The sequence below is a fragment of the Trichosurus vulpecula genome, chromosome 6 (assembly GCF_011100635.1).
Source record: "Trichosurus vulpecula isolate mTriVul1 chromosome 6, mTriVul1.pri, whole genome shotgun sequence".
NCBI classification, from domain to species: Eukaryota; Metazoa; Chordata; class Mammalia; order Diprotodontia; family Phalangeridae; genus Trichosurus; species Trichosurus vulpecula.
In genome coordinates this window covers 94,455,284-94,466,844 of record NC_050578.1, presented here as the reverse complement: position 1 = coordinate 94,466,844, position 11,561 = coordinate 94,455,284, and positions in this window count along the sequence as shown.

Here is an 11,561-nt window from a genome sequence, read left to right as displayed (position 1 = left end):
TTTGTACAGCAGGACATTCAGTGTCTTCTTCTGAGGTGATTTTTTTTTTTTTGCTTTTTGGCAGGGCAATTGGAGTTAAGTGACTTTCCCAAGGTCACACAGCTAGTACGTGTCAAGTGTCTGAGGCTGGATTTGAGCTCAGGTCCTCCTGACTCCAGGGCTGGTGCTCTACTCACTGCATCACCTAGCTGCCCCCTAAGGTGATATTTTTATAAGTTTTTTTTTTCATTCATCACTGTTAGAGCTAAACAAGAGATGCTTGAGTTTCTGAGTTAAGGTAATAAAAGAGACTGTTCTAGTTACAACTCTATAGCTGGTTGATACCTGAGGTTTCTACCGGGTTTTCATAGTTCTGGCTAAGGGGTTTTATAAGTTATACTTTAATCCTGATTAATGATCAGTTCCCTATAGTTATGATCAAAGTTAATGTAACTAATCTTGTTGGCTTCCTTTAAGTATTTTATATTGTCTACAGTTATTTTAAAAGGAATTTCTCTATCTCTTGCTGCTGGACATACACACACACACACACACACACACACACATACTGATGGTTTATGTGAGTTTATTTTGTATCCTGCAACTTCACTAAAGTTATTATTACTGCCGGTTTTTAGTTGATTTTCTAGGATTCTTATCTGCAGAGTGATAGTTTCATTTCATCCTTACTTCTTTTTATTCCTTTATTTTTCCTCTGTTATTTCTATAGCTGTCATTTCCAGTACACTATTGGATAATAGAAATGATAGTGGGCAACTTTGCTTCACCCTGATTGCATTGGGGAGGCTTCTAGCTTCTCGCTGTTACAGATAATACTTGCGGATGGTTGTAGATAGATGTTACTTAACATTTTAGGATAAGCTCCATTTATTCCTATGCTCTCCAGTGTTTTAATAGGAATGTGGTTATATTTTGTCAAAGACTTTTTCTATACCTATTGAGTTTGATTGATTAGCAAGTGTTAATAGATCATCAGATTTCAGAAAGACAAAATGCTCAAAATTTCCATGTGCTGATCAGTTTGGAGGAAGCATAGAAAATATCATTAGTAGTTATTTGCCAAATTTAAGGGACACCCTCGTTGCCCGTTAATTATACCACTGTAATACTTATCTTATGTTAGAAAAACAGCTTATGTATCAATTACATAGTCATAAAATGGAAGCTTAAAACAAAATATAGGTGCTTATCCTAAGTTACCATACTAATTCTTTGTTGTTCATCCTTCGTACTCAAAAAGGACCAACAATGTGTATTCATCTTGATGTGTGTTTAACTGTGGCTGATCAGTCTAATAGGACCTTGGAAGCCTGTATCACAGGTCAAGCACAAATAGTCTGTTTGAACATTTGAGATGGAGATTCTCTAGATTTGCACAAATCATGCTACTTTGTGCTACTGTCATTCTGCTTTGTTCATAGAACACAGAGTCTTCTTTGATGCAGAGGCTCTGAAGAGGTTTGAGGTTGAGAGGTGCTTGACACCCCAAAGTATCAACACACCGGGTCCTGCCAAAAGAATTTTACTCAAGCCTTCTCAGCCAAGGGAAAAGACAAAATTTATTAAGAGTTAGCCAAATAGGCCTGCCCCAAGAGATCCCACCCCTTGTGACGCCTGCAATGAAAGCGGGCCAGATCAATCTGAGCTAGATTGGATCTGAGCACCTTCATGGAGGCAAGATGGAGATTATATACACAATGATTGTGGGTATTCTGGGGTGACCAGAGGAGGGATCTAGGGAGGGAGGAGGAGTCTAAGGAGGAGGTTGAAGGGACTGGGATGAGGTCAGACTCTAGGGTGGAAAATAGCTGAAGGCTACATGACAGGACAATAGAGTGCTAGGGTATAGATATTTTGATCAGGATTGAGGATGGGGAAACAGGGTTAAGGGTGGGAAAGGGCTGGACAATAGAGGGCTGGGCAAGGTAGTCATTTGGGCCTAATGGTTATAGCCTCAGGCCAAGGCCAGATCAAGTGGGAAGATTCAAGGGGAGTTCAAGGGTTCAAGGGGTTCCCAGAGACTGTGCCCTCATCAGCTCCATGATGGGCAAGCATGTACCATGAGATCATGTCTCATGGTCAATAATTAATTTCTTCTACATGGGTTAAAACCCAGGCCACTTAAGTGAATTTTAGTGCTCCAGTGGCAGGTACAGCCACTCATAGAGCTATGAGCAGTAAATTGGTCATCATTACCATTTGCAGATAAATTTGAATACAAAACATGAGCAGGTAGCCAGGTTTACTGACCTGAACCTTTTTTCAGATCTTAAGGTGCTAAGTAATATAATAGTCTTAGACGCTTAAATCTGGAAGTGAACTCAGAAATCACCTAATCCATACTTCTCATTTTATAAAATAGTAGTAGCTAATATTTATAGAGAACTTTAAGGCTCGCGAGGCACTTTGTAAATATTATTTCTTTTTTGTCCTCATAACAACCCTGGAAGGTAGGTGCTATTATTATTTTTATTTTACTTTTGAGGAAACTGAAGTGGCGAGGGATTAAGTGACCAGCCCAGGGTTACAGAGCCAGAAAGTATCTGAGGCCAAATTTGAATGCAGATTTTCTTGACTCCAAGTCCAGCAATCATAGTGCCATATAGCTCCTAATTTTGTCTTACATAGATTTATTTATTTGTCAATAAAGTGCGGCAGACAGAGGTTAAATGACTAGGGAAATGTGGAAGAAGTAGTAAAAGTCAGAGGCAAGATTTAAAGCCTAGGTATGCTGACCCCAGGGCCAGAGTTCTCTTCATTGTACTCTACTGTTTCCCTATACAGTTGTTACTATTGTTATTGAAGTTGTCATTGGTTAATGCCGCTGAGGAACATATTTAAATGCAAATGTTGCCTAATTATAATTTTAGATCCTTGAGGTTCTGACAAAGCTTCATTTCCACCTTTGGCCTTCTAGTTGTACTAAGAGGAAAATTGAAGAGTAATATAGTTTCTGTACTAGTGCAGAAATTTGGAATTGGAAAAGAAAAAATGGCAATAGTTTTATTGGTTTTGTCTCAAGGCTCTGGCCTGTGGTGGTAATCAGTCTGTGAGCATTTATTTTTCTTCATCAAGTCAGATGGGGCTTCAAGGACTGACAGATTCTCTAGCTCAAGAAGCAAATTGGTAGAAACAGCACCAGAGAACAGGCATGAAAGGCAACCTCAGCTTGCTGGTGGGAAAATGAGAACCAAGAGACCCCAAAGAGGAAAAGGAGCAGTCTGGCCTTGAAGCCATTGAATTAATGGGGAATTTGTTCTGTCTTCCTCTCTCTCATCTTGTTGCACAATGGAACTCAAATGTTTATGACTAGATAATAATTCCTATAGTTCTGTGACCCAGACCTTGGATTTGAAAGGTTGAGGAAATAGACCTCACCTCAAAAAGAGAATTTTTTCCTTTGAACAATTTGGACCTGGGATTGAATAGAGCAGGCAGCAACAATTCTTCTGTTTTTGCAATGTTCTTGCTTATCTAATTAAACTGTATTTTAAAATGATGACTTTGGGTAAAAGTGTTAAATGAAGCAAAAGGAAGGGAAGGCAAATAAAGATTTGCAGCAGTAAGTTTGTTAAATAAATTGAATAAATTATATCCTTACATAAGAAGTCACTTAACCTCTACGGATCTTACCCTCCTCATCTATAGAATGAAGAATCAGGCTCGATAATGTCTAAGTGTCCACAAGCTCAAAATCTATATTTCTATGATCAAAAACTAGAGAAGGTTACTTAGCAGTGTGGGTCAGGTTTTGGCTTAATTGACAACTGCCTTATCTGAGGTCTTCGCTGTTCCTAGAAGATGAGATATTACCCTAATTCCATAATATAAAATAGATGTAAATTTTATCTTAGTTGTTCTGCATGTGGACTGTTTAAATGTATAGTATTCCATACAGAATTTTTTTGTGACAAAATCTTATTTACTCTGAGTTTACATCCTATCACTACTTGGGGTATCCATGTGCTGAAACAATGTAGGTTGTCCTTCAAAAAGGCATAGCAGAGAACTCACTCTAAAGAGACATTGTCCAGTAGAATCATTATGATAGATAGTTGTTTACTTTGAGAAGTGGGGAAATTAGGGGAAATTAGTATTACAACTGGCAAATATTTCACTGACTCATCAAATGTCTAAATAGGTCAAGGATATTGCTCCTAATCACTATTTTATATTTTGTCAGCTTCCTTGTTTTTTTTTTTAAAACATCATATTAGATTATCATTGCATGCCACTAGAAACAAACATGAAATTTACATAGTGGGCTCTAGTTGAGTTTTTATTCCTTTTCTGAAAGTTTTTAAGACCTTACTACTCCTAGGTCAAAGTGCCTACAGTGTTCAAACTCTAAGACCTTTACTTAAAAAGGCACAAAAACACCTGAAAGAAAATGTATTTTTTCTAATGTGTGATGGTTAGAATGTAAAAATGATAACCTAGGCAAATTAATTCCAGGTTGAACATTGGAAATATCTAGAATTTTTTCTCTATTTTGACTCTTACCTGCTTAGGTTTCAAGATCATATTTGTGTTACAGAAACAATTTGAAAGAATCCTCTTTTGATTTTGTAAAAAAGTTTGTCTAATATTAGAATTAACAGTTCTTGGAATCTTTGATAGATTTTGTTTGTGAATACATCTGACTCTGGGTTCTCTACTGTCACCAGCATCCTTTTTGAAGTGTATTTATGACTTGTTGTGCCATTCTTCAATTGATGAGCATCCCTTAGATTTCTAAATCTTTGCTGCTATAAATATTTTTGTACAAAAAGTTCCTTTTGAGACTTCTGGGAGCCAAGATGGTGGAGTTAGCAGTAATTTGCTCTCACTCTTCTTTACTGACCTTGAAAAATCCAGAAATTATCACCCCAGGAAAAATCCTGGAACAGTGGAGTCAGCAGAAAGATGGGGTGCAGCAGTTTTTTAGCTTGTGTGGCTGGGGTGATTAACAGGAAAGGTCCCTCTTGCTGTGGCTGAAGGAAACCAGTACAAGATGGGAAGTATCCAGGCAAGTCATCAGCAAGCCCAACCTCAGCAAACCAGCAGGAGATCCTGAGCCCCAGGGTGGTGAAACAGGCAAGCTCCCACACCAGGAGCCTTCTCCTCCCCCACCCCCACACTCTGTTCCTTCTCACAGCCAGAGGAATCAGCAGACACTAGTGCAGAGAGCCACCACTTGTACCACAGATGGGTGTCACTAAGCCTACCTGTACTCACACAGCCCTCCAGGAGGAGGAGACCTCCAGTGTCCAGACCCACCACACCTCATCCCACAAACTTCAGTGTAACCCCAGGGAAACACAAAAAGACCTCAACTGGCCTCAGTACACACCAGGTACCACCAACAGCTCCAGCTCAGGATTTTATAGCTTTCGGCTGCCAGAACCTGAGTCCCCAGCATTCAAAGCCAGTAACCAAGACTCCAGCCCCTAACTGGGCCCCAGCACAAGAAGCATGGGACAGAGCTCCCTGTGCTCCAGAAGCAGAATTCAACTTTAAAAAGTAGGAAAAAGGCAAACACATTGAGCAAAAACAACTTAGAAAAGCAAATACCTTAGATTCTTACTATGGGGACAGGGAAGAACCAAACGTGAATTCAGAAGAGGACAGTATTGTCACAATACCATCTGAAATCTCAAAGGGGAATATGAACTGGTCATAAGCACAAAAAGCCTTCTTGGAAGAACTCAAGAAGGATTTTAAAAGTCAAATTAGAAAGGTAGAAGAAAAATTGAACAATTCCTTTAAAAATACAATTAACAAAATAGAAAAAAAAATCACTGAAAAAAAGTAGTTCCTTTTCATTTTTAGATGTCTTTCAGATATAGATCTGGCAGTCATATTCCCGGATAAAAGAGTATGCCTATTGGGCATAGTTCCAAATTGTTCTCCAGAATTGTTGGATCAGTTCACAACTCCACCAACAGTACATTAGTGTCCCAGTCTTCCCACATCCCCTCCAAACTCCAGCATTTTCCTTTTTTTTTGTCTTATTAGCCAATCTAATAGGTGTGAGGTTGTATCTCAAAGTTATTTTAATTTGAATTTCTCAAATCAGTAGTGATTTGGAACATTTTTCATATGCCTAGAGATAGCTTTGATTTCTTCATCTGAAAACTCTCTGTTCATTTTCTTTGATAATTTATCAATTAGGAAATTACCTATATTTTTATAAAATTGACTTAGTTCTCTATATATTTAAGAAATGAGACCTTAATCAAAGACACCTGCTGTAAAGACAGTTCCCCAGTTTTCTGCTTTCCTTATAATTTTGTTTTCATTGGTTTTTGTGCAAAAACTTTTTTAATTTTTTGAATCAAAATTATAAGCTTTGTATTTGTACTGCACTCTATATCTTCTTTGGTCCTAAATTCTTCCCTTATCCATAAATCTGACAGATAAATTATTCCATTCTCTCCTAATTTGCTTGTGATATCACCTTTAGGTATAAATAATGTACCCACATTGTTTTGATAATTACCACTTTATAATACAGTTTACCCACCCATTAATATTTTGCTTCACTTTTTTGCTAATTGTCATAGTCAGTAAATATTTATTAAATGCCTATATTATGCCAGTCATTTTACTAAGTGCTGGGGATACAAATAAGAAAAAGAAAAACCGTCTCTGTGCTCAAGGATCTTACAATCTTTTTTCAAAAATTAATGAATTTAAAAAATTCAGCATTCATTTTTATGAGATTATTTGTGAAAGAAGAATCAGAACAAAAGGGAAAACCATGAAAAAAACAAAAAGTGAAAATGGCATGCTTTGAGGATCTTACAATCTAATGGAATAAGACAATGCACAAAGGCAGCTGAAAAAGAGAGGGAGGAGTGACAGAGATAAGCAGAGGTTACTCGGTTCAGAAGCATGATGATCATGGAGTTAAGAGCATTAAGAAGAGCAGCTGATGGGAAATGATATAAGCTGAAAAAAAGTTGACCACTTTATAAAGAAACATCTTTGAGAAGAGTTTATGACTTGGCCCTTCAACCCTCTGACCAGAGGGGAGAGGAAACTGAGAATGCTGAGAATCTGTTAAATATCAAAGCTCAATCAACCTCCAAGATGCTGTGATTTAAGGTGATCAGCTTAACCTGGGAGAGGCATGATTTTCACAGAATTAAAATCAATTACAGCAATCAATAGGAAATAAAGTTGATGAAAGTGTTTCGAGACACAATTTTCCTTTAGGATTACTTTGACTAACATTCAAAAAATTGTTTTGTTGTCTCATTGTCAATACTTATAATGAAATAACAATTAGCATTATGATTCATTCTAATATTTGCTTCTTCACCCACTATTCTATAGGATTAAGCTGGCTAATCCCGGATTGATTTTAAAAATTTTCTTCAGTAATGTTTTATTTAATATGTTTATTATTAAGAGCTATATTAAAGTCCACAAACTCCAATCATTTTACTGTCAATTTCTCCTTATAACTCATTTAGCTTTTCCTTTTTAATTATTTAGATGTTATGGTATTAATTGCATATATGCTAAGTATTAAAGTGAATTCCTTATCTTCAATGCTTTTTGGGAAAAAAATATGATGTCCCTATTTACCTCCTTTAATAAGTATAATTCTGTTTCTGCCCTGTTTGAAACCCTGATTGTTACTTCTGCTATCTTGAGTCCATCTAAGGCAGCAGCAGCATCACCATCATCAACATCATCACCATCATCATTTCCTCCAGCTCTTTATTTTAACTCTATGTGTGTCTCTATGGTTCAAATATGTACCTTGTAGATTATGTCTTGTTTGATTCTGCTTTCTAATTCATTCTTCTTCTTCCAATGTATGAATGAAACATATTTATAGTTATTGTTATAATTATGATTTTCCTTCCATCGTATTTTCTTAGGTTTCCCTCTCATTGTACCCTCCTTACTCATCACTGACAGGTTTCACTGTTTTTTCCCCTTTCACTTAACCCCTACTTTATGACTGCCTCCCAACCTTAAGGTTTGCTTTGTATATGATTAATCTCTCAATAAATCTCTCCCCTTCCTGTTCTCTTCTATTTTCTTATAGTTTTTAATGTATTCTAATACCAAACTCTGTGTATATGTTGGGGGAGAGGGGTCTGCACCTTCCATTGACCAGTTCAGATGAAAGTGAGCTTCAAGTAACACTCCCCCCAACTTTTCAATGTTTGTTTAAATTCTACTTGCACATCTTGTTTGTGTGACATAAATTCCCATACCATTATTCTCCATTTTTATTGAAGCATATCCTTTCTACCTCTCTTTTCTTCTTTCAATATCTTTGTAAACGTAACCAGATCAATACCAGGCCATCTATCTCATTCTTAGTCCATCTAAGACCTCTTATGAACTTAAGGTTCTGAAAAAATCATGCATATCATCTCTCTGTGCCCCTGTCATTACAATATAATTATTCATTTTTATAAGTCTCTTAAATATTTTCTTGGGGGCAGAGCCAAGATGGTGGCTGGAAAGCAGGGACTTGCCTAAAGCTCTCCCCCAGGACCCTCCAAACATCTATAAAAAATGACTCTGAACAAATTCTACAACTGCAGAACCCACGAAATAGCGGAGAGAAGCAGAGCACCAGTGCAGGACAGCCCTGATAGTCACTGCATAATGTCTATCACACTGTGTTGGGAGAGGAGCAGAGCACAGCCCAGCATGGACCACACCGTGGACTAGCCAGACTCGGGAGCTAGGCAGAACAGGCCCTAGCACCCTGAATCATTGACCCACAAACACCAAAGACAACAGTGAAGGTTAGTGGGAAAAACTGCGGAGACAGAGTGAAAGGAGTTCACGGTAGGCCACCGCCCTGGGGGCGGCGGAGGTACTGTGGCTCTGAGGCTACTTACAGAGCTACAACTGCAGTTGCTTCCAGCCCCAAGCCCACCTGGTGGGAGGAAGTAAGTGGCAGATCAGAGCGGGAGTGCAGAGCCTGCTTAGATCTGAATTGCGGTCTGGGTTGGCATTTCTTTGGGGAGGAGAAGCACTGGTGGGGCAGAGCTTGCTGTGTAGAAATAGCTCTGAAAACAACAGCACAGCCCCTCAAGCTTGGGACAAAGTACTCTCTACTTGACAAACAGTCATACCCCAGAGGAAAAGTTCAAGGGTCAAGTAGTTGCTGGGAACATGAACAGGCAGTGAAAATAGACTCAGATTCAGACTCAGACTTGGGAATCTTTCTTTGGTGACAAAGAAAACCAAAGCATACAGTGAGAAGAAGACAACAAAGTCAAAGAGCCTATATCAAAAGCCTCCAAGAAAAGCATGAACTGGTCTCAGGCTATGGAAGAGTTCAAAAAAGATTTGAAAAAGCAAGTTAGAGAAGTAGAAGAAAAATTGGGATGACAAGTGAGAGTGATGCAAGTAAATCATGCAAAACAAGTCAATGACTTGCTAAAGGAGACCCAAAAAATACTGAAGAAAATAACACCTCACAAAATAGACTAACTCAAATGGCAAAAGAGCTCCAAAAAGCCAATGAGGGAGCCTTGAAAGGCAGAATTAGTCAAATGGAAAAGGAGGTCCAAAAAACCACTGAAGAAAATGCTACCTTCAAAATTAGATAGGAGCAAGTGGAAGCTAGTGACTTTATGAGAAATCAAGATATTATAAAACAGAACCAAAGGAATGAAAAAAATGGACGACAATGTGACCTATCTCACTCGAAAAACCACTGACCTGGAGAATAGATCTAGGAGAGATAATTTAAAAAATATTGGACTACCTGAAAGCCATGATCAAAAAAAGAGCCTAGATATCTTTCAAGAAATTATCATGGAGAGCAGCTCTGATATTCTGGAACCAGAGGGTAAAATAGAAATTGAAAGAATCCACCAATCACCGCCTGAAAAAGATCCCAAAAAGAAAACTCTTAGGAATATTGTCACCAAATTCCAGAGTTTCTAGGTCAAGGAGAAAATACTGCAAGCAGCCAGAAAGAAACAGCTTGAGTATTGTGGAAACACAATCAGAATAACACAAGGTCTAGTAGCTTCTACGTTAAGGGATCGAAGGACTTGGGATACAATATTCCAGAGGTCAATGGAGCTAGGATTGAAACCAAGAATCACCTACCCAACAAAACTGAGTATAATTCTCTGAGGCAAAATATGGATTTTCAATGAAATAGAGGACTTTCAAGCTTTCTCAGTGAAAAAACCGGAGCTGAATAGAAAATTTGACTTTCAAACACAAGAATCAAGAGAAGCATGAAAAGATAAACAAGAAAGAGAAATCATAAGGGACTTACTAAAGTTGAACTGCTTTGTTTACATTCCCACATGGAAAGATGATGTGTATAATTCATGAGACCTCAGTATTAGGGTAGCTGAAGGGAATATACATATACACACATATATATACATATATATGTATATATATATATACACACACACACACACACACACATATATATATATATATAAGTGTGTGTGTGTGTGTGTGTGTATGTGTGTGTGTGTGTACACACAGAGGGCACAGGGTGAGTTGAATATGAAGGGATGGTACCTAAAAAAATTAAATTAAATTAAGGGATGAGAGAGGAGTATATTGAGAGAGGGAGAAAGGGAGAGATCAAATGGGGTAAATTATCTTACATAAAAGTGGCAAGAAAAATCAGTTCTGTTGGAAGGGAAGAGGGGGCAGGTGAAGGGGAATGAGTGAATCTTGCTCTCATCAGATTTGACCTGAGGAGGGAATAACATACACACTCAATGGATATCTTACCCCACAGGAAAGAAGGAGAAAAGAGATAAAAAAAGGGGAGGGTGATGGAAGGGAAGGCAGATGGGGGAGGAGGTAATCAAAAGCAAAAACTTTCAAAAAGGGACAGGGTGAAGGGAGAAAACTGAATAAAGGGTGATAATATAGGGAGGAGGAAAATATAGTTAGTCTTTCACTGCATGAGTCATGTGGAAGGGTTTTGCATAATGATACATATGTGGCCTATGTTGAATTGCTTGCCTTCTTAGGGAGGGGGGTGGGGAGGGAAGAGGGGAGAGAATTTGTAACTCAAAGTTTTAAAAGCAGATGGTCAAATAAAGAGTTTTTGCATGCAACTAGGAAATAAGATATACAGGCAATGGGGCATAGACATCTATCTTGCCCCACAAGAAAGTAAGGTAAAAGGGGGTGGGGGGGAGTGGGGTGACAGAAGGGAAGGCTGACTGGGGAAAGAGGCAATCAGAGTACATGCCATCTTGGAGTGGGGGGAGGAGTGGGGAGAAAATTTGTAATTCAAAATCTTGTGGAAATCAATGCTGAAAACTAAAAATAGTAAATAAATAATTAAAAAACAAAAAATAAATCTTTTCGTGGACTTCTTTGATATCCTAATAGGTCTTTTTGTTGGCTTTATAATCATTTTTGGCACTCATGCCTTATTGTTTCCAAGATGCCCTACATTCTAGGAATGAGACCTGTATATAGTCTTTCTTTTAACTAAGGGAGCCATTCCTTTTCCCTGAAGCTGAATCTCTGCATTGGTAATTAAGGTGGGGATTTCTTACAATTTTAGAACGATAAATTGATTAAGTCCCTTTGATTGAGTCTTACTA